At 39.8% G+C, this 25278-nt stretch overlaps 1 protein-coding gene across 1 annotated transcript in view; it reads right to left on the bottom strand.

Annotated features, from left to right (window-relative positions):
* The window catches only part of RNF225 (ring finger protein 225), a 353399-nt gene extending 338158 nt beyond the window's left edge, over nucleotides 1-15241 (bottom strand). The window contains exon 1 of the mRNA XM_044084346.1: nucleotides 15134-15241. The gene's annotated coding sequence lies outside the window, so the exon portion shown is untranslated. The remainder of the gene's footprint in view (nucleotides 1-15133) is intronic.
* Between the last annotated feature and the right edge of the window lie 10037 nt (nucleotides 15242-25278).

Genomic DNA, 25278 nt, shown 5'->3' with positions numbered 1-25278 from the left:
AGGTGGTGTAGGTGAATAGGGTAAGGTAAATAGGTAAGGCAAGAGGTGTTAGGATAAATAGAGAGGGTAGTTGGAGCACCAGCCGGTGAGAAAAAAGTGGGGTAAAGTGGGAGTAGCAGTGTTTAGAAAGAGTTATTTTGGCATGGGCATAGCCAGACAGATGAAATATGTTGTCTAAGAGACTTCTTAAAGAGCGCAGGATAACAGATGGAGGTGATTGTAGATGGGAGGGTGTTCCAAAGTTTGGAAACAATAAAAGAATAGAGCATTTGACCAGCTGGGAGATCGGGTCATTCAGCTCATTCTGGTTTAGGAATGAGAAGGCTCTCTAACTTAAAATTATATTAATGAGACTATAAAGCAGATACTCAGGGATGGGTGTCAATACTCGCGCTTTGCTCTGCTGTCACTTGTAGTTGGCAGATAAGTAGGTTATTCTTTGTTAGTTATCACAAAACTCCAAAGCAGCATGTTATATTACTCATTTTCATTAAATTAGAACCAGCACAAAAGTTGTAATAACTGCATGTATTGGGGCTTTATTCTTCTGCTACATCTTGTACCGTTTTAGAAACAAATAACTATTTTACCAATTACTCAAGTATCAGTCACATATACTGTGGTGGCTCTGTGGAGATAATAAAACATAACATTTTAACAAGCCAAAACACACACCTACACACACACACACACACACACACACACACACACACACACACACACACACATAGATTTTACCAAGCCAAAACACACACACACACACACACACACACACACACATACATTTTACCAAGCCAAAACACACACACACATAAATTTTAACAAGCCAAAACACACACACACACACACACACACACACACACACACACACACACACACACACACACACACACACACACACACACACACACAAAAAAAAAAACTTTTGGACTCCTGAACTCTTCTAATGCAACATTTGGTGGAAAAGTTGACTTGATGACTTGAACAGTTTGTTTGATATATTTTTTGATCCTTTGAAAGGTAGTAAAGCACATGAGTACATGCATTTTGTCCAGGTTATAATCTTGCTCAATACATTACTACAGCAAACATGTTTAAATATGAAGCCATCCCAATCACTTAGCTCAGACATAATAATAAAAGATGAAAATGCTATTATTATCATATTAACTTCTTTATGTAAGCTAAGTAAATGTTCCTATGTATGTCTGATTCTGTTTACTATTACAAATTATTTCTAGGTGTCATATACGTGGGATGAATTAGATCATCTCCTTTCTCAGTAGAGTGGTACTCACTGAAACACAGCAATCAACAGCGACCCATCAAAATTCCCAATCAAGGAAAGACTGCAGATTAACAGAGGAAAAACAAACTCAAAACAATAAAATGCAACAAACAGCATTTCTTTAATTAGAAAGTTACCCAACACTATTTCTAAGGTCACACAACTACAGAAAAAGAGAAATAAATTGTAGTATGAACAACTGATTACAACCATCCTCCATACTTATGTGTTTTTATCCCTTCCCCCCTTTACAAGTCAAAAATCCACACTTTAACACAATAAATAAAACAGATAATTTTGTCTAGAAACAATTCAGTGAAATGTTTCCATCATCAGGATGGATACTTAATGAGAAGACGGTCAGTAAAAGAGGATTCAGTAAACAGAGCTGTGATAAAAAGTGTTGATCATGTTGATCCCATTGAAAGTATGTTGGCTATAGTAGAAACTAAATTTTATTTCTGTACACCCATTCACTACAAAAGTAATGAAAAAATGCTTTCATTCTATATACTGCATACAATTACTGGTGAAAATGTGTACTGTGGATGGGGCATGAAAATTAGTACTTGGGCCATCTGACAGAATGGAAGGCAGCAACAGTAATCCCTCTGCACAAAGGGGGACTATCAACTGACCCTGGGAATTATAAGGCCATAAACTTGACTAGCTTCGTCTGCAAGGTCATGGAAAGAATCATTATGGACCTTATTAACAAGGACATAAGTAATCACCAAACTTTGGACCCAACCCAGTCCAGATTAGTTAAAGGTAGATTGTAACTGTTAAACGTGGTTGACTTCTTCAAGAAAGTCACCAAGGTCCTGGACAAGGGAAAGACAGTGCATACCGCCAATCTTGACCTAGCCAAGGCATTTGGCACAATCCCTCACTCAGGTATTATAGAGAAACTGTCCCAAATGAGAATTAACCCCCTACATTACTAGATAGGACACATACTGTCAAAGTGGGTAAATTCATTTCTAGCAAAAGACCAGTCACCAATGGCATACCATAGGGCTCTGTGCTGGGCCCCTTACTGTTCGGAATTTATTTCTCAGAAGTCCAAGCAAACTTGGACAACCTCTAGCCGACCAAGTTTGCTGACAATTGCAAATTGGGAGCAATCACTCAGTCTCCCAACAATGTTAATATACTACAGATAGGGTTAACACAGGCAAATGATTGGTGCCAAAGCCACGGATTAAAGCTAAATGCAAAAAAAAAATGCATTATAATTCCCTTTTGGAAAGGTGACACCCCTGTTAATTACATTATAGACAGCACCCACCTAAGTGTAGATCCAGTGGTATGTGATCTGGGTACTCAGGTTGATAGCAATCTGAACTTTGATCACCACGTATCCACAGCAGTAGGAAAATCCTTGTATGTGGCACATCCTATAAGTAAAGGCAACACATCCAGATCTAAGGATGTTATAATTTCATTATATTCTGCCTCATCAGACTAGTAATTGAGTACAATGCTCCCTTTTACAGGTACCTCACCAGACACCTGCAACAACTGAAGAGACTACAGAGGTTTCTCACCAAGAAATTACAGGGTGCACAAAACAAAGTCTTACACGGAAAGACTGAAGAGCCCTGTCACTGTATTCTATCTCCTATAGGTTGCTAAGGAGTGACCTGTGCCTGGGAAGTCTCTGATCCGACCCTGATGGAAATTCGTAAATCAAACTGCATGAGGGTCGCTCACTCCCAGGATCTTAACCTAGCCTCTGACATGAACAGGTCATGCTGGAGAGATAGATACATCTCCAAGAGACTGCCATTTCTCTGGAATAAGCTTCTAATTAAGGGGAACAGAGTTCCTTCCTGATGCTCTTAAAATGCAGTCTAGATCAAAATCACTCCTGGGGTGTCACCTATGTCACCCTGGACAGAAGAAGTCAGTATTAACTACCATAGACCCTTACCACTTCAAACTTTACTAACCTAACCACCAAACAATTGGTGTAACTCCAGATAAATATTGCTAGGCTTGTAAGGGCTCTCAGGCCATTAGCCTAGTAACCTTCTATGAACCTATGAATCCACTTAGGTAGGTTACTTTTTTGACAGCCTTATTTTTCTTGGAGTCTAATATGATCCAAACAACCAGTATAATCATTGTCAACTGCTTTTAAATTTCTCATAGATGAGTTATTGTTTGTGTTGTGGCTAGTGTTACAATCTCTTAACATTACCATGCACACACACACACACACACACACACACACACACACACACACACATATATATATATATATATATATATATTTATATGGTTTACAGTCAAAAGGTCGACACTGACATGCACAACAGCCACCTCCTCGAACATGGTAGGAGCGACAGTCGGAATGTCGACGTTCATGTGTACATCCATTTAGAAAGACGTACACAGGGCAGGGACTCACAGCATTGATGTAAATGGGAGATTTACAAAATATGGTCAACAGAATTTGTCAACTTTGTTGCGTCGACTATACAGCCTAATTAATATGTATGAGTCAATGTTATTTGTCGTGGAAATCACCATTCACGTAAGTGATTTTCTTGTTTTTGATAATAAACCATATGTGTGTGTGTGTGTGTGTGTGTGTGTGTGTGTGTGTGTGTGTGTGTGTGTGTGTGTGTGTGTGTGTATATATATAATATACATACACAATATATGCAGTTTTAAATAGAAATATGCATAGCCACCATATAATTTATACTAAACTTGTAAAAAAATACACATTATCTCACTCTTTCCATAAACCAAGGAAATTTCAACTCCTCGAAAAAATACATCAAACTGTTAGAGGTGTCATAAATACTGATATGAAATTAACGAGTAAAGAATCACACAAATGAAATATAGACTATCAAACACTAACGCAAAGGTCCGTAAAAGTCCAGCCCAGATGGAGCACTGGCATATGAATGTCACAAGACTTTGACAAGCATTAACCATAAAACACCCTATAAACAAACATTTATCTGACTAGTATTAATAATAAGTCATACATACTGTGTAAATCTTAACACAGTTTAGAATTAATATCTGCCAACTAACTTCAAAGCACATCTATCTCTTTACCTCCCTGCCTTACAGCACATCCCTCTTAAACTCTTGTAATATTAGTCTCACATATGTAACATATAACATTCGAAAATATCTTTGTTACACAGAATAAAAGCAATATTCAAACATACATTTGGTACATGGACTGAATTAAATATCTCCAGTCTACAAACTTCCCCGCATAAACTATATTATTCTCAAGGTATGAACTTTCACTTATAACTCAGTATAATAACCAACTTCATTTTACAAATCCACAATTTCTACTGGCTTTACATTGTCAAGTGTGACTCTTACATACTCTTTAACTGCACACTTTTAGTTGCCCCATCACATTTTAGAATAAAACCTTTCAAGTGTGCAAAACACTGTCTTGGAATTTTATGGCACACTTTGAATTTAAAGCTCATACTCAATGTGCACATATTGACCGGAATTCTAATATGCCAAAAACATTTAACACATCTCCATTTAATCCAGTTGTTAACACTATACTCCATGATTTTAACAAACAATATAACATATTAAGAGTTAACATGTATGTTTTTTTGAGAACTTTCCCAAACAACATATTTAAATTTTCAGAGCTGAAATGGTACTTCATTCAGGCATGTGATTAAATGCTTGTGGAGTATATAACTTTCATTATTTATTTAGTGACATTTGATTAACAGGAAGGTCCAGGCATACCTCTCAACTGTACAGATTTTCACAGAATGTCAATATTTGTACCTCATATTTTTGGTCCATTTTTCATAAAATTCTGGTTTTCTGGCAAATTATTGGCAAATCGTTAAAGACTGAAGTTAGAAAATAAAGACAGACAACTGAGTTTCAGATTGCATACCCCTCAGAAAATTCATTCTAATGCAAAACCTGTTATTCTATCAACTTTCTAAGTTTGTAATAGCAATATTTAAAATTTGTCCCTATTTTTGGACCTTTGTCCCACTTTTATTTATGGCTTGGTCCAGAGTTCTTGCTCTAAGAGGTTGAGAGGTATGCAACTGGGTAGGAGACTGTTTTCACCGGAGGCGCAGAGAGAAAAGCTCCAACGTATTACAAAAACATTTTAAGAACAATAATTTTACAGTCTTCAAAAATCATTCAAAAACATCTACAGTTTAAATAATTATTCCAAATAAGACATAGTGTGAAAATAATAGTTAAAAACAGATACAACTAATATAACAGTGATTTAATATTTAGAGAAATTTTATCCAGTTTAGAAAAGTTAAAAGTAAGTTAGTTTATTACAAACAGGAATTGCAATATAAAGTCAGAGAGAAACAATAGGGTTATGGTACATTTAGAAAGTCAGAGAAGAGAAACTGATTGAGGTAAGGAGGTGATTGAAGAAGGGGTAGTAAGGAGGTATAAGGTATGAACAGGTACTTGATACTACTTAGAGATATAGTTTACCCTGGGGTTGAGCAAGAACAGAGCCAGATTTTGACTAGGAAGTCTTTCAGAATGGTTTTACAGGACATGAGGGAGGGTATTGACCTGATGGATACATGTAAAGCGTTCCAGGCCTTAGCAACATGGTATGAGTACAGACCATGCCTGACAAATATGATAGATTTGTGGACAAAGAGGAGTTTTTTCTGAATTAGATCATAATGACCGAGTGGGAACATAGCTGTGTAGAATAATATTTAGTTGAAAACGAGTAAATGAATGCTGGATAATTTTATAGGTGATAAGAAGCTGTGTATATGTTAGTTAATGGGGTAATTCTAATCAATTTAGGACTTTTAGTGCTAAACAATGGTGGGCTCTTAAAGGGGCAATTCACAGATTTAGCCCCCTTATTTTAGTATTGCCCATATTTTGCTTTTTGAGATGCCTGGAGGTTAGTAAGGATGGAAGCACCATAAAGTAATGAGGAGGTAAGTAGTGGAAAGTGTAGGTTTTAGTTGCATTGGTAAGAATGCTTTTAGTCTCTATAAAGTATCCCTATGTTTTTGTAAGCTTTCTTTAAGCAGGTCAAAATTAAGATTATCGTCCACAATTTTCCCTAATAATTTGCTATGATAACTGACTTCAATGATTATGTTATTAAGAAACAGGATTTTAAATTTTGTTTTTACATAAGAGAGGTATTTAGGGAATAAAGAAGAGGCTTGTTTTTTTTTTGGGGGGGGGAGCATGATTTGTGAGTTACAAAGCTGTTAAAGCCTCCTGAGTATTTTTTTAAAGATGTGCCAGGTTGTCTGATGTGCATATGAGTATGGGGTCATCTGAGAATTGTATTAGGAAGGTCTGTTGTGTGGATGTGTGGAGAGTGTTTGTGAGAATGTTAAAGAGGAGGGAACCAAGGCTAGAGACTTGTAGTACACCGGTGGTGACTGTGAGGTATGAAGAGAGGTTGGAGTGACATTTTACTGACTAATAATTTCTGGATGAGTAGTCTTTGAACCATAGAAGGGTGGGCGAGATAAACCTAGTGAGGACATTTGAAGTAGAAGTTTGCTGTGACAAACTATGCTGAAGGCTTTAGACAAGTCTAGAAATAAGGAACAGACTACTTTTCTGTTATCTCTGGCTTTACTGACAGCATCTATAAAGGTTACAAATGCAGTGTTAGTATTATGGCAGGGATGGAAGCTGTGGTGTATGGGAGATGGGAGTTCCTCCAGCAGGAGATAGTTTAGTAATTGATCCTTTTTCATGCTAATGTTAAAGCTACATCCCTTAGTCATAGAAATTCAATAGTTCAGACTAGGAGGATAAGGAGTATCCTTTATAACAGCAAGTTCAACAAATTCACTAGGGAGACTCTGGTGATGTTGCCAGTCATTGAACAAATTTTAGCAACATTAGTCAGATAACCCTAGCATAGTACAGAATAAATGTCCACATAATTTCACCTTGCAGTTTCAACACTGAAATGACAATTAGGCATCGCTCATGAACTCACTTCATAGCAAAAAGTATTATTGTCCACAGGTGCTTCAGGTAACTATTTGTAGTCTTTCTTTGCATTGCATGCTGCCATGGAGTAGGCCAACACCACCTTCTCCTCTTTTTTTCCTCAGGGTCACTGTCCTCTCACGGTGTCGGTTTTACAGCCATCTTTCCTTGTCCCATGCTCTAAAACCCTTGAAATCCTACACAAACATAGTGAAAAGTAAATTGAAGAACTTGCCCATTGTCCATTGTTGACTGAGCCAAGGTAAACCAGAACCATGGCTAGGCACTGTGAAGCCTTCTGCAGCCCTATAAGGACCAACAAGTAGAGTTGAGGACCAAAAAAAAAGTTTTTCTTTATAAATTGTAGCAAACCCCTTGCTACAAATTTAACAAGTGGCCTGCTACAGTTTAAATATACAACATGAATCACTGAGGCACTTCATCCCTGAGCACAAATGTGGTATCAGTAATCATTTATGAATAGCACGTGAGGTGACTGCCTCCCTTTTCCCTGTCCTGGCTACACTTCTGAGGTATAGATCCAAGAAATACAACTCCAAAGAAATGCCAGATATTTATATATATATATATATATATATATATATATATATATATACATTTACAACACATAATATAAAAACATTTAACATTAAACAATAATTAAAAAGCAGAAGGAAATACAATGATAAATGTTTTTATATTATGTGTTGCAAATGTATATATATAAGAATATGAATTGAATTTAGTGAATATTGTAATTCATTTTGTGTTTTTATAGACTGGCTGTTGTCATATGATTGTCCAATTGACTATATATTATGGTTTTAGAATTTTGTAGAGACACATTAACACTGATGAAGGATTTGTAATCTGAAAGCTTTGTTGTTTTATGTTGTTTTATTAAAAATATCTGGTGTTTCTTTTGAGTTGTATTTCTTAGATCTATACACTTGGCTAAAATTTCAGATTTATCACTGTTTTGACCTTAAGACGTTTGTTTACACTTCTGAGGTAAACAGCTGCATTTCTGACAAAATAAAATGCACTTTTAGTAATAGCGGGAATGTCAGCTTGTACCTTAACTCACACAATTTCCACTTCTTAATAACACTAAAAACAGAGCCCTTTGCTGCATGGTTTTCTTTGTGGCATAATCACCCACCATTACTGGCTTTCTACCGTTATTCTTTTACAGGAAGCCACGACTATGATTGAACTTGATTCTTTTCATGTTAGGTAATTAGCTAAGCCAAAATTACTATTGGTCAACCATATGCCCTTTCTGCCACAGATCATGGCACCCTCTAGGTCTTCCTAATGCTCAGTGACCTCTTCAAAAAAGAGTCTATCTGTGCCTCCTTTGTTTTAACAGATTCCAAACAGTTAAAACCTTCTTCACATTCAGTGACAGCAGAGCCTCAAGTTATGCTTCCTTGCTTTGTCCTTCAAAGTCACCAACTTCTGGTCAACATGCACAATTTGGCTGCTTAACTCCACCGACTTATTTCAAACACCCACCAGTATCTGCTGCTGTGGTAACATCAAGTTACAGTTCCATCAAATATTCATTGGAACCATCACCAGATATATCAAATTGCTTCACATACCAGGTCACCAGCCCAGAAATCACTTTTATCTATTCTTGCACAGCTTCCAGAGGACTATCTAAATGAGCTTTCTAAAGCTGCATAACACAGCAGTGTTCGCCTTCATCACTTGATGGTGGTTTCACATCCATGAAGTGTCCCCCACATTCCTTTTGATCCTTTACAGACATTTCATCTTCAAAAGACCAGTTGCCATAACAGTTAAAGTCTTCACCTCACATATGCAAGGTACAAGGTTTGATCCTGACTTCCGGCCAATACCTGTTTGGAGTTTGCATGTTCTGTCTCTGTCTCTGTGAGATTCCTCCTACCTCTAAAAAACATACTGAGTGCTTCCATCTCAAACCCAGCTAAGAATGTAACTGTGGGCAGTATCACAGAGTCTACATGCTGCCCTATAGGGAGAAGAGTTGTACTTTGGGTATCAATCAGTCCTTGTACCACTCTTTTTTGGCATTTACTTCTCTGAAGTTAAGGCCAATGTCAATGGTCTCTGGCTGACTAAATTTAGATATGATTGCAAATTATGAGCTATCACTGAATCCCACACTGACACAAATGTTCTTCAGGAAGGCCTGACACAGACAAACAACTGTTGTGCAAGCCATGGACTAAAACTTAATGCCAATAAATGCATAATAGTATCCTTCAGGAAGTCATCCACCCTTGGTAATTATCATATTGACAAAACACCCCTTAGAGTTCCCTCAGTAGTCAGGGACTTAGGGACACAGATAGAGAGTAATCTAGACTTTGACCATCACATGTCTACAGTAGTGAGGAAATCATTCTATGCTGCGCAACTTATAAGCAAAGGCATGGCATCTAAGTCCAAGGTGATGTGACTATCAAAGGAGAGACTACTGTCCACCTGGGTCCCAAGGTCTCTTATCACACATTAAATAGGACTATTTAATGTGTGATAAGAGACCTTGGGACCCAGGTGGACAGTAGTCTCTCCTTTGATAGTCACATTGCCACAGTAGTCAGGAAGTCCTTCTATGTGGTACACCTCATCATAAAAGGGTTCTCATCCAGGAAAAAAGAGGTCATTGTTCCCCTCTACTTGACACTCATTATAGAGTACAACGCCCTTTTTGGAATGTACCTCACAAGACATCTGCAGCAGCTAGAAAGGCCACAGAAGTACCTCACAAAGAGGATTACTGGCCTCAAACAAATGCCCTACACTGACCGCCTCAAAAACTCCAGCTTTACTCTGTAGCATATCGCCTACTCCGAGGTGATCTCTGCCTAACATATAAAGCTATGTCACACCCAGAGCTGTTGGACATGCTACACCTAAAGAAATCCCAATCCCTCCAAGCTACATGCTCTAGAGACCTAAACCTTGTTACCACAATAAACAGGGCATGCTGGAGGGATAGATTCCTGTCCCAGAGACTTCCCATACTCTGGAACAGGCTACCCATCTATGTCAAGCAAAGGTCTTCATTAGCACTCTTCAAGAAAAATCTTGATGAGTGTATGGGAAATAGGAAATACACCCCAGGGATGACTTCTGTGTCTCTGCTCGACAGTGGCACAGGAAAATAACTTCTTGAGTGGCGTAAGCCAGGAACCTTGTTGGCTAGGCTTACATAGGCCCTTGGGCCGATAGCCTAGTACCTACCTATGAACCTATGAACCTATAAGGAAGTCTTTGTTCCACAGTATTTGGCATTTATTGCACCTAATGCCCTCTTTGGTATGTACCTAACCAGGCATTGCCAACAATTGGAACATTCACAGAGGTTCCTCACTAAAATAATACAAGGCATAAGTAAAATGTCCTATACAGACCACCTTAAGGTCATATCCCTATATTCTGTCTCCTACAGGCTTTTGAGGGGAGATCTGTGCCTGGCATATGGGGATTATCAAACCCCATCCTGATGGACTTCCTGCATATCCAAAAAACATACATCACCAGAATTACCCATTCAGAAGACTTAAACCTTGCCTGTGATATATAAATAGGACCTGCTGGAGAGACAGATATGTATCCCAGAGACTATCCCATCTCTGGAACAGGCTCCCCATCAATGTGAAGCAGAGTTCCTCCCTAACTCAGTTCAAGTGTAACTTGGACAACTGGATGAGAAACAGGAAATTCATCCCTGGTTTGGCACCTATGTCTATAAAGGACACAGGCAGTCTGTAAATGGTTCATCTCCCAGGCCCCTGCTTGTAAATGGTTCATCTCCCAAGCTCCTGCTTACACTTATCAAAGGTATCAGAACTTGTCAGAGATTTGAGATGCATGGCTAGGCTTAAAAAGTGCCTTGTGGTCATTAGCCTAGTAAACACCTATGAACCCATGAACCTAAGAAACATTTATTTTCGGTTGCGATTATGGCATCACGCAATTGGGCAGTAATTCCACCATTGTTACCAACAATGATCAACAGGTTTTAAACACAAAAAGAAACACTCTAATTAACTTTAATCTGACAGAGCACATAAAGGGAGTGACTGATCTCAATCTAATTATTTTTTCATCTGACAGAGCAGATGAAAGGAGTGATTGATCTTATGAAGTACCATGAAAATACATTGTTACATCATACGCTGCACTTTTACTGGTGCAGTTGGTCTGTCTCTCTTATATGCTTTACTATGATTTGATACATTGTAACCTGTAGTGATCACATACTACATTTTTTTCACTTGAGTTGGTGGATTCTGCATCAATCCGCACTCTCATAGTTCTATATCTGTACTGTATAGATATACTTTCTTAGACTGCTGTTACATTCTTGAATTTCTTGGGAATGTGACTGCCGATTGTCTGAATTTAGGCTTATCTGGTTTGATTGATTCATTCATTGATTGATTGGTGGACCTCCATACTGTAAATATTTAGAGCAGATTTGTTGGATAGTGTGACAGTCCTTTTATCTTTTTGAAACATTTTAGGAACATCTTGTTTTGTAACCTGTTTGCATTTTTGTGGATAATTATTTAATGCTGAAGTTACATTGTAGTGCTTGTTATACTTATTTAAGTCTGCAGCATGCAGTAACTGACCATGCAAAACAGTGCATTGTGTCCTGTTAATCATTTGACTAGTCTTTACATACATTTGATCATATTTTATTAGCTTTCAAAGACATTTGGCCTTCTATTAATCTGCACAGACTTATTGGTAAATAAGTACACTTATCATGTTAATTAATGTTCACTTCAGCATTTAATGTACATCAGTTTTTAAACAAGTAGTTCTATATTGTGTTATAGGCTAATGCTATATTGTAATTTAAGACTTATTACTTATTTGTACTTAACTTGCTATGTCTTTCTCATGTTATTGTGAAATAATTTGGATTAAACGCTTTACTAAAATTTTAATTTAGTTTGCGTTGTTCCTTTTAAACCCAAGTGGAAATGCACTCCCCTACTACATTATAAATCATATGCATTTAACTACTACATTAGAAGTTGTAAGCATTAAACTAGTACATTATAAATTATATGCATTTAACTACTAAATTATAAGTTATATTCATTTAACTAGTGCATTAGAAATGATATGCATTTAACTAATACATTAGAACTTATATGCATTTAACAAGTATAAGTTATATGCATTTAACTACTGTATTGGAAGTTATATGCATTTAGCTACTACATTAGACATAGGTTCATAGGTTCATAGGTTCATACTAGGCTATCTGCCCTAGGGCATTTATAAGCCTAGCCAGAATGTGTTTGGCTTTCGCCACCCATTTTAAATGTATTTTGCTATGCCCTTTTTCGAGGTTAGTATACTGTGCCTCTGTCTAACAGTGACACAGAAGTGATACCCGGGGTAAACCTACGATCTCCCATCCACTCATCAAGATTCCTCTTGAAGGGAGTCAATGTTATAAGCATTTAACTAATACATTATAAGTTAAATGCATTTATACTAGATTATAACTTATAGGCATTTAACCAGTACATTAAAAGTTATATGCATTTAACTAGTGTATTATAAAATATGCCTTTAACTAAGTTATACTGTATGTATTTAACTACTATGTTATAAGTTATATGCATTTAACTAATACATTAAAAAATATGCATTTAACTAGTATTTTATAAATTATATGCATTTAACTACTGCATTGTAAGTTACATGCATATACTACATTACAAGTTACATGCATTTAACTAGTATAAGTTATATGCATTTAACTACTGTATTATAAGTTATATGCATTTAACTACTGCTTTAGAAGTCATATGCATTTAACTAGTACATTATAAGTTAAATGCATTTAACTAGTACATTATAAGTTAAATGCATTTAACTACTACATTATAACTTATATGCATTTAACTAGTACATTATAAGTTATATGCATTTAACTACTACATTATCAGTTATATGCATTTAACTAGTACATTATAAGTTATATGCATTTAACTAGTACATTATAAGTTATATGCAAGTAACTACTACATTATCAGTTATATGCATTTAACTAATACATTATAAGTTATATGCAAGTAACTACTACATTATAAGTTATTTACTACAGTACCTCTGTTACCTTCATACACTTACTGCCTATCCCATTCATTGTCCAGCACCTCGCGATTTTTCAGATTAAGTCCTACATACAGTGACATACAGTGACTGACTGTGCATGGAGAACTGAAGGAGAAACATTTATCTAGATCCCAGAATTTTGTGTGAGCATTAGTTTAGTTGGTAGACATGGCTATGCTACTGTTTTAACTAATCACCATCAGTCATGTCAGATGGCTGTACTACTCCATATTACTCAGAGCTGGAGCATGGTCAAATGGGACCCTACACAGGGTAATGAATTGCCCCCCACCCCCACACACACACAGCAGCCCCACACACACAGCACACCCCACCCCTCCCAGCAGTAGAAATTGTTTAAGCAAGTTTTTTATTAAACTATATATATTGTTTCAAGTTTGGTACATTTCCTCACTATGATTGCATTAATAGTACCTCACTACAGTTATTAGAGATAGATAGATAATCATAGACAGATAGATGGTGTGTTTGTGTGTGTCTGTATACAAACGAAAACTTTTACTAAAATGTTTGCTCAGTTTTGCATTACCTATATTGCTATGTTGTACTCTGTATTTTCTTCTTTGTACCCCTGGTTGAGCCTGAGCATGTTCCATTGGGGTCAGTGTTCCACCCCAAATCACATGTCTAAGGATAGACTGATACTTGTACAATACCTCATTAAGCCTGCAGTATATTTGTTCCATTAATGGATGTTTTCGTTTCAAAACTCCATCTGTGAGCAGAGGTTTTTTTACAAAAAGTATAACAGTATGCAAAGTTCACTGCTGCACATTGCAGCTAAAAATCTACCCAAAATATTTCCTTTAGTGCCTTCTATTATAAATTCTTTCATTGATCGGTAAGACTGAGCAGAATTACCTATTACACTTTTAGCTACATCACATCAGAGCCAAGACCAAATCATTTCCGCTCAGTTATTTGACTAAAACAGGTTAGAACCAAGATTTTTGATGGTAACAAACCATCCTGTCTATTGTAATTTTATATCTGTAAGACACTGGCAAATCCAAAAATCTTAAAACACATATTAGTTCAAAATCTATAGTTCGTAGGTTGGGGAAACAAAATATTAAATAAGTGCACTAATTAATGCAGAAACTGATAAAAGTGGTCCTCATTGTCAGGCTAGCAATTATATCTGATAATGCATTTCTAAGTAATTTGTTCAGTGCCCAAGCAAGCCACTGGAAGCATTTCTGCTATTAGCCATAAGACCATTTGATTCCTTGTATCTTTCCAAGAAACCCAGCCTTATCATCGCATCAGTCTTAACATCTCAAACAGCGCCTTAAACAGGTTTCTTAGTTACTACCCTCACTGCCTCAGAGGCTGCTGTCCTGCTTCACAGTTACTAGACCTCAGCCCCAAGTCAGCTGAAAAGACCCTCTGCTGAAGCCCCACAGGGAACCTTCTACTGCTATGTTTTATTCATTTTCAGTCCTGGTAACCCATCTTCAAATGCTCCAGCAGTGATCCCTGTCCACATTTAAAAGAGAGCTCCCCCTGCTGGTACCTGTGCGTCACTTCCATTTTCAGTATTCCAAAATCTATATTCTCTTCCTTCCCATTGTTTTGCCAGTGCACCCCATACAAACTGAGCAGCATGCAGCATTTTGTACTGTGACTCACGCTGAAGTCACTTTTCATTTTTTAAAAGACAACAACATATTTCAGAGCCATCAGAAAGCATCTTACCTTGACTAAACAGCCACAGCAAAGAAAATGCCCTTGGCAATGCTCTATCACGTTTTTTCTTTCTCTCTCTCTCTTAAGGTCTGCTGCCCCTTCTCTTTCTTTTCTGTGCCATCATTATTCCCACAATGCCCCAACCCACGTAATAAGGCACCGTCACCTGTTCAGTTGTGGAAAGTATAAGGCAGTCTTATCTAGTTCCTCTGTCACAAACATCACCAGGGAGCTACTATACAGGTTTGACAGGATTTCTCTCCATGTGGTCTGGTATTTTAATTATACAGGAATAACTACAAACAAGAGTCACTTCAGATTTATTGTACATATTGCCTGAGGAGATGGGGGTGGGGATGGCAGTTGAAGCTAAACAGACCAAGTTCTTACACATGTAGCACCTTCATAAGGGACCCTTACTTTACACATATATATTACGTTTCCTTCCAAACAAAAATATTTAATTAATAAGCAGCACACACAAGGTAGTTCCACCATTAAACTTTTCATGCACAAAAGAAGTAGAGTTCTACACTCATTAATTGCTCTTTTTTTTGTTTTTGTTTTTTTTTTTTCTAAATCAAACAATAAAGTCGGAGCTTCAGCTGGATTCTGATAACACAAATAATTCAAGGCTTTTTTGAATTCTTAATGACACCTTTTATTGTTACTCTCAGATATGTGGGTTTTCTTGATCAAGGTAATGAACTATAACTTAAGAGTGGTACAGTCATGGGACTCCAGTTTGATTCATATCTTTCTATCTGGATTTATTGACTCTGGTCAACTTATTTCTTTCTTTGCATTTCCTAGACATGATTGGAAACATTTTTTTTTTGGCTGATAACTCATTTTTTGTCTCTGATATCTTAGCCATTTAGTGCTAGTTTCTTTCACTCCCCTTGGCAAACTAGTATTTCTCATGCTAGAGTCTTTTTATACCAGGGGAGTTCTTAGCCCAGTAACAGACCAGGATCAGCACAGTAAACTGGGGCTATCATCCACCATCTGGTGGGTTTCTATATATAGCCCTACACAGGGACATGTAGCAAACATCAGATATATGCATGCTTTACTGGAAGTAAGCCATCTGCCACATTCCCTACTGAGTGCTCTTAATGCTGCAAACAGAAGGGTACTTTGTTCCTCTTTAACCCTCAGTAGGGTGATTGTGACCCTATGTATTAATTTGTTATCCATATCCCCAAAATGGTAGAGTATGCAACAGTGCACTAAGTGCCACCACACCCTGCTAAAAGCGCCACCCTAATTGACACTAATGAACCTGGGCTCATGGCATCACATTCAGGTGGAAACCCTATTTCAGTTGTGCAGGAATTTTGTTTGTGAGTTGTCTTCCCTTGGAGAAATATATGATAGACATAAAAGAATAATTCTGCATCTACAGTGAATTTCAGAATTGTTCTGACTTACAGGACTGAAATATTGCATAAATAAAACATCCCTGATAAGATTTTAAAAAAATCAGATTAATGTGTGTGACAATTTCAAAAATAGCCCCACATATGGGGAGGGGGGTTGTACTGCAGGTTCAAGACTTAGGGCCGGATTCACAAAGGCTTGCACGGAGTCTTAGAGTAGAGTAAGACTCCATGCAGCCAACATGTCCGCCGAGTGATCCAGGAACAGCCAGTAGGGGAGTGCAACTGAGATATCTAAACTAGTCCTACACGGACAGGGCTGGGATATGCAAATTACCTCAATTGCAGGTGAAAGCTATGCAAATGAGGTAAATTTCTGATCCAGGAAACCCGAACCTGTCCGAGTAGGAGTAGTGTTACTTGCAGAAACGTACTCAGTTGATAACTGAGTACGGTTCTGCAAATAGCAAAACGGAGCCGTGTCAGCTGGAAATAAAGCATGCATGTACAGGAAGAAGCATGCCAATGGCCACAAATCTGGCCATTGGCAACGGGAAGGGATGCAAATTAAAAATAAAATAACTTTTTTTATCCCGATCTCCGGGGTTTAACCATAGCACAGCGCCTCACAAACGCGCCGCACCCTAAAAGCAGAAAATTAATAATTAAGATCCACAAATGTGGATTTTATAGCTAAAGAGGTTGCTAAGGGGGTAGCTCAGTCTAAGAGATGTAACTAAGCATTAGTAGGCAATCTTATGCAAATGAGAGTTAGGATAGTGAATCGCAAGTTTACATAGCAAATGAGCACAGTCAGTGGAGTGTAGGAGTAGGATAAGGGGTGTAACAGAGTAGAAGATAGGTGACATCACGAGGGAGGTATGTATGAAAGGAGTGAAGCTCATTGGAGCAGAGTGTCATGTGTCAACTTACATTCACATAATAGTGAAAGAGGTGTGTCAACAGGTAGGCCAGGTAAAGTCAAGAAATTTTAGGTGTATGCCATGGATAACATCAAAGTTTCTTGCTGAGCTTGCATGCGCACGTGTGCGCACCAGTAAACCCGAGTAAGACAGTGTGCGCACGTGTTAGCGTGTGTGCGTGCATGTAGGCTTGAGTAAGCATATGTAAGGCTGTGTAAACAGTTGTAAGCGCGTTTGCGCCGGTGTGCACGCGTTTTAACAAGAATAAGCAAGGTTTAGTCCGTGTAAGCATGTGTGCGCGTGTGTTGGCTGCTGTGCATGTGTTTGCGCTTATGTGCGCGGCGCTCCCCCCCAAGGAAACAGAAAGGAAAAAGGAAGCACACCAAATAGTGGGAAGTTACCAGGGAGTACTAGCAGAGCTAGCAGGTGAAAACAATCAGAAGAGGCAATTACCCAGGCAGAACACAAGCCCAGCCCAGCACTTAAAACTCTGCAAACAACAGTCCATTATGTTTCTCTTAAGAGACACTGCAACACTGCAGTAAGCTAATAGAAGTGAAAACTGAAAAAGCTTCACTGAGACAAAGAAATGTTAGGGGCTGCCATTGCTTATAAGGTGACATATGCAACATGCTGAGGGTGGTGATAATGCAAATGCTGCTGGACAACCCACAGTGAGGAGACGGAGAAGAGTGTACAGGCCCACGGTTACCTACCAGGGGCTACATGAGCTGGAGATAGTGGAGCGCTATAGAGTGGACAGAGACCTCTTGCAACAAATTGTTGAGCTGTGCAGGCCACGCCTCACACACAGAACCAACAGATGGAAACCCATCCCAGTGGAAACTAAGGTATGTGTTGGCCTAAGAATATTAGCAACAGGTACCTTCCAGAGACCAACTGGTGATATGATGAGGATATCACAGACATCAGCATCCAGGGTACTGCACCAGTTCCTGGATGCCATGTCAGCACATGTCAGTGATCATGTATATTTCCCCAATTCCCGTGAGGAATTGGCTAGCAATATGTGTCTCTTCCAGCAAATAGCGAAATACCCTGAGGTAGTGGGTGCAACAGACTGCACGCACATTCACATCAAAGCACCAGTCGGTGAGCGGGGTAGGGTCTACTTCAACCGCAAGGGCTTCCCCTCCATCAACTGCCAGGTCGTGTGTGATGCCCAGGGCATAATACTAAATGTTTGTGCTGGCTGCCCTGGAAGCTACCATGATTCTCATATCTGGCATCTGACGCAGCTGTACCAGACATTTGCCAATGGGGACATCCCACATGGTCACCTAGTGGGGGATGCTGGCTATGCACTAGAGCCGTGGCTGATGACACCCATCAGAAATGCACACACACCTGAACAGGAATGCCATAATGAGGCACACAAACAAACATGAAATGTAATCGAGCGTGTGTTTGGGCTGCTCAAGTCACAGTTCCGGTGCCTGGACACATCTGGTGGAGCCTTGCAGTACTCACCAACTACATGTACCCAGATTGTCATGGTATGTGCTATGCTACATAATATGATCCTGTGAAAACAGCTGCAGCAGGACCAGCATAGGCCTGGGCCAAACAGCCCCCCACACTGTCTAACCACTATGGCAATAGGATTGTCAAAGGCGAGAGTACGAACAGGTTGTGTCCCCAAAACCGTAACAGCCACTACTGTACGTAATGGATCACAACCTATGTGGTAATGTGTGGGCATTTTGTCATTCTCAAAGGGGATGACTATGCAACTAATGGCATGTAGCCGTGGGCCATGGCTCAGGCACCATTCAACCTATCTCTGTGAGACCCTGTATGAGTATGTATGTGCCAGCAGGAGAACTGATTATGGCACCCAGTTTGCAGTCATCTGTGAACATGGGCAGCCATAGCCCTCCTGTGATAGCCTGTACATCACACAAATATATACTGAACAAGAGTGGTCCCAGGACTGAGCCTTGTGGGATGCCATGTGTCATGGGTGTATAGTCAGACATGGCACCTGCAACACTGGGCATGTGGGTGCTATCCCTGATCCAGGTAGCAATCCATCGTGTCAGATATGTGTCGATATTGATGCTGCGGAGCCTATGCATAATGGCCGAGTGGGGTATTGTGTTGAAGGGTTGTGCAAGGTCCAGGCAGGCTGTGTGGACAACCATCCCAACACTGATGGACCTGGTAACTGTTGAAAGAATATGAACAGGTCCAACAGGCAAGATCTGCCCACAACAATGCTGTAATGTGTAGGACCCAGTGTCTGTAGGTTTCCCATGTCTATGTGCATGAGTCCCATTACAATACACCCCATAGCTTTGCAGAACAGGCTAATTAGCCTTTTAGGCCAATATTGCCTGTGGTCTGTTGTGGCAGTAATCAGTGGAGTGGGACCACTATCGCTGTTCGCCATTCCATGGGTACATATGCTGCAGTAACTCTTATGTTGAACAGTGACATAATGTGAGTGTTATGTCTGTCATGAAGGCTGTGTACAACACAGGCAGGGACATCGTCTGGTCCCACTGATGCTGTGATGTCTGCTGTGGGGGGGGCAGCACTCACCTGTTTACTCGTGATGTCTGGGAGGTTACACTCTGTTGGTATGAACAGTACCACCTTAGGGGGGATGTGGGGGACACATCTGGACTGAACCTGTTTGCCAGGATGATGGCAATGTCAGTGGGTTCAGGGTATGTGTAGTCAGTATGCAGTAACACACAGCATGCCAGTGAGTGTCCAGCCAGGTACCTGAATCAACTGAAGAAGGCCTTGTGAGTGTCCGACGTGTCTAGTGCAATTGTCTGTTAGAAGCGTGCCTGACATAATTACCCAAGTGATTGTAGCTGTCTGCTAGTACAGATCACAGCTGCTTTCCCTGTCTGGGATTGTGCTCTATCATGTAGTAGTTTCCTCCATTTGTTGTAAAGCGTATGAATGGCTGGGGTCTACCACACAGGTCCACTGCCATTGCAGGAATGAGTCCAGTTGTTATTTTGGATGTAACGATCCATGCGGTCCACTAGGTGTCCATAGAATGTGTATGTAAAGGATACAGCAGTCTGAGCCATACTTACCACTGACCCAGGGTCTCTGAAGGATACCACCGTGGTTTGGAGGAGTGTGACATTTTCCTATGGGAAGTTCACCAACATTACCCAGGAAGGGTGTGGGGACGGGATATGGATGTCCAGTGAGATAAAGTATGTTCTGCCCTTAGCAATGAGGGGTATATCGCAGGTGAGGCACATAGAGTCCCCATGTCAGTGATGATCATGTCCAATATGTTGTCCCCTCGTGTGGGTGTGGTGACTGGTTGTGCCATAGCATATGAGTGTAGAAATAGTAGCAACTGTTGGTCGAGGGTGTTGTGGCCTGAGTACTATCCACAGTCAATGTGTGGGTATTTGACGTCACCCAATATAATGGTGTTTGGGGAGACCTTGATATTGTCCAATGTTCCAAGGAAAGCTGAGTGGGGTAGCTGAGTTGGGAAGTGTGGTCTGTAGCAGGCAACAAACCAAAAGGCCGATTTGCACAATGTTAGGTGCATATGTATGGTCTGTGATGCTTTGTGCAGTGCTACCAACCCGGAGGTATGTGTATCTGTGATGTATATGGATACACCCTAATTGTGTTGGCCATTCTGAGTTATGTGGTCAGAAAGCATGGTACGACATACAACCTGGTAGTGCTGGTGTGCATGTGGGAGCCTGAACCATGAGTCTGTTAGTGCACAGATATTGCTATCCTCCATACTGAGGAGATCCCTGAGTGGGCGCAATTTGTGGGCAATACATCTGGTGTTGAGCAGCATTACCCTCAATGTCGTGTACTCTGTAATGTCTATGGAGGTGGTTCTGTCCTTTGAGCCCCACTTAAATAAGGCACTATGGTGGCAGCAAGTACCCTAGCCAGTATTCAAAGGTCCAAGGGTGACAGGTGCAAGCTGTCCATAGGGAAGATATGTGGCATGTCGAGCATGTCACCCCAGGGTGACAGACACTGTATCCCCTTTGAATAACACCAATATGTTAGCCAACTGTTAAACGTGATCAGTGTGTTGGTATACTGTGACATCATACTTGGTGAGTGCAAGATGCTAGACAAGGTCAGAGTAATACTGGGCTGGGCTATATGATCAATATGTTTCATGTCATGTGGTCCAGGGAGGAACGTCTGAGGTTTTATGCACCAGCTTGGACAATGATGGAGCCAGTCCTGGACTTGCTTTGGAGTGACATAAGTGCATGTATCATGTGGCGGATCCTGGCACCTGAGAGACAGCTCAAAGTGACTATTCCCTTGTTTGGCCTGGTGAGTGGGACGACAGTGTGTTTGACATTGTGTCACCTATAACAAGTGTATCAGGTGTGTTGTTTAGCCCAAAGGGCAGTGACTGTGTGGCACACTGACATTGTGAACTGTGTGACATGTGGGCATTGTAGTGGGGTAGCAGTTGTATGTGTGTCTGCTGTGGAGGTCTCTGCTGCTTAGGCAGAGTGTATGTAGAGCCTCCGAATATGTGTATGTGTGATAATGTGGTTTGTGTGCTGTCACTATCGGTGTATGTGAGAGTGATATGTGGTGTGTGTGGTCACCCTCACCACCTGATAGACTATGCCAGTCATGGGTCGAGAGAGCTCAGCGTCCTGTATGTCAATATTGTTACATCTCCCACATATATGTGAGTGTGATGTGAGGAGGAGAGGGTCATCTGTGTACATGAGGCAGATGTGACATTGTGTCATAACCACAAAATTCACTAGCTGGACTGGAGAGTACACATTAAACCGACCCCTGGACATGCCAGTGTATTATGATGACATACTCTGTAGCCTGAGCACAAAGGATCAGTAGGGTGTTAAGTCTGTAAAAGAGTATAACTGGGATTAGTGCTCAGGTTTGTTGGTGTTTTGTAAAGAGTGGCTAAGAAGGAGTCCAGACTGAGATTCATGACATGTCCTTCAGCTATGTAATAAATAGTAATGTACACGCATATATGTGCTGAGTCAGGGACAACTGTACCTTACTGACATTGCCAACATCCTATCAGACAGGCCCATGTATACATACCCACCTCCCACAGACGATAGTCCCTGACATCATACCAGGAGATATCACATGTAGAATGGCTGAACAGCTCCTCCCAAAGCCAAAATAATGGCAGCAACTGGATTACATTGTTTCCTAATATGTGTCATGCATGCACTACAGAACAAACAGACCCTGCACCTGAACAGTCTGTTGAGCCTCACCCACTCCACAGGACCTGGAACCGTAGAATGTGTTAAAGCAACATAAGGCACTCCTCACATGTGTGGGTGCACAACACACCATGGGAAGTATAGTCCAGTAAGCCTATAAAGTCTGATCTGCAAGGCCATGGAGTGCATTATGGCAGACGTGATAAACAGAGCTATTGGAAACCGACAAACACACAACCCTACCAACTGTGGTATGTTCATGTGCAGATCATGGTCCCCAAACATGGTACACCATCTGCAAGGCAGCCACCCAGGACATACATCATGGAACAGAGCTACACATGTCCCACATAGACTTTGAACAGCTCTTCATCAACATCACAGACACATGTCGTATGTACAAAATCAACAATCTGTGCATAGATATGTGTTGACATATGTAGGGATGTCAATATGTCCACAGATAGATCACACAAGGTGAGAGTCACGGGGTCCTGTACAAGCTGTTGATACCTGCCAACCTACATGGATCATTCCTGGGATTGCAAAACAATGTGTACACACATTACCATGTCCAGTCTGATGATGTCATCATCCTACAAATATACCAGGAGAACAGAAATCACCCAGTAAAGCATATAGCGTGCCGTGTTAATGTGTATCTCTCTAGTATCATGACATAGTTAGGTAGGGGTTTGAGTCCTGCAAACACCAAGTGTGTGGGGGGATGTGTATGTGTGTGGTTTCCATTGAGAAGAGTAGCCTTTTTGGAGACTGGGAAAACACATTAAAAGAGGTACATCCCTCTTTGGAAAGTCCGATGATGTCAGCATCCTACAAATATTCAAGGAGAACATAAACCACCTAGTAATGCATATAGCGTGCCATGTTAATGCATATCTCTCTAATATCATAACATAGTTAGGTAGGGGTTTGAGTCCTGCAAACGCCAAGTGTGTGTGTGTGTGTGTGTGTGTGTGTGCCACAGGTGGTCAACACAGTGTGGGTTTTGCTTTTACTACGGTATGACAAATGTTTCAAACAGTATGTGCATTGCACACATCAGGTATCTGCGTGTCAAATAAATATGTGTACATGTGACCTAAATCAGTACATAGGTGTGAAGCCTGCATACGACATGAATACATTTGTAACCTTCGACAGATTGTGCCACTGCTTCACAAATCATAGGTCACATATGTATGTCTGTGTCAAGCCGGGCCAATGTAGTGATCCATGGCCAAGGACATCTCTGCCACACACATCCATGACAGGTACTATAGAGTAGTGTGAGTGAGGGTAATTGCCGGGGTATATGTCAGACATGTTCGTACACAACAACGACTGGCAATAATGGACAGTCATTATAGGTGTACACCAGCCCTGCGGATATGCATGCAGGCCCCTAATGTGTTATGTGAAACACCAAGGGACCCCACAATACCTATGGATATGTGGATACCAAGGGACAGATGACATAACACATGTCTGTCTGTACACATTGGTACCCAACATACATGTTGAGGGCTAGCATCTACGTGGTACTGTTGGGATAGTATGTATAGTAAATGTGGATGAATATGCCATAGACGGCTTACTGCTATACAGCATGTATTGGACAACAGGTATCTGTCTGTATGATACCCTTGTGTAGGATATGCGTCCCATCCAGGGAATGCAGTGTAGGCCAATGCATGCATTTCCAGATGTTGATGGACATATCCCCAGTGTATTTGCATGTACCTAAGAGGGCTATATGCCACACAGGTGTGGTCCCAGGAACGTGTGGCAGTCAATACCACTGGTTAATGTTATTGTATAGTACTGGGAGGATCCAACTGTTACTGAGTTCCCTACAACTGTGAGTCATTTGTCAGACATCATCTAATGATTGGTTATATAAAACAAAATATGAACTGAAACCAATGAGAGCGGTAGAGACCAGATTTAATTAGCGTTACAATGGATTAATAAATACCACGCTTTCGGTAAAGACTGTGCTTCACCTTCATCAGAATACTGGATACAAAGTAACAACTATGAAATTCTACCCTCTTACAATGTTGCCAAAGTGTAATTAGAAACGTCACTTCCCTTATGAAAGTGGACATATTAAAAACCTGGTGTTCACTAACCTACACTTTAAATTCTTCATTATGCAAACTTGTACAAAACCATGTTTAAAAAATTAAAAATTGAAAACCTTTTCAAACATCTACAAATGGTAAAAATAGTTTACGCAAACAGATCATAAACAGCAACGCTATTACATCGCCTTTACTCGTTAAGCCCTAATCACTCAAGCAGTCAAAATATTCAATAGCACTTTAGATAACATCATTGTCAATGTTGTAAAAACCTTTAGATCATTTATTAAGATTGTTTCTCTTAAGGTTTTAAGTCTTATTTGTATGCTCTATTTCGTGTATAGTCATCATCAAGAAGAAACAGTGTTATCGATTAGAACGCTTGACATCAATTAAGTTAAATTTAAAATAATATTAATAATGTTAATTATAAGTGTATTAAATAATATTAAAAAATATTGAAAATTTAAGTCTTTATTGGTTTGTATTACATATGTTAAATAGATTGCTTAAATGTTTTAATAATTAAATTATTTTAAATGAACTATATTCTTT

The sequence above is a fragment of the Protopterus annectens genome, chromosome 9.part0 (genome assembly GCF_019279795.1).
Source record: "Protopterus annectens isolate FY-2018-M chromosome 9.part0, PAN1.0, whole genome shotgun sequence".
NCBI classification, from domain to species: Eukaryota; Metazoa; Chordata; order Ceratodontiformes; family Protopteridae; genus Protopterus; species Protopterus annectens.
This window is presented reverse-complemented; position numbering and strand designations above follow the sequence as displayed.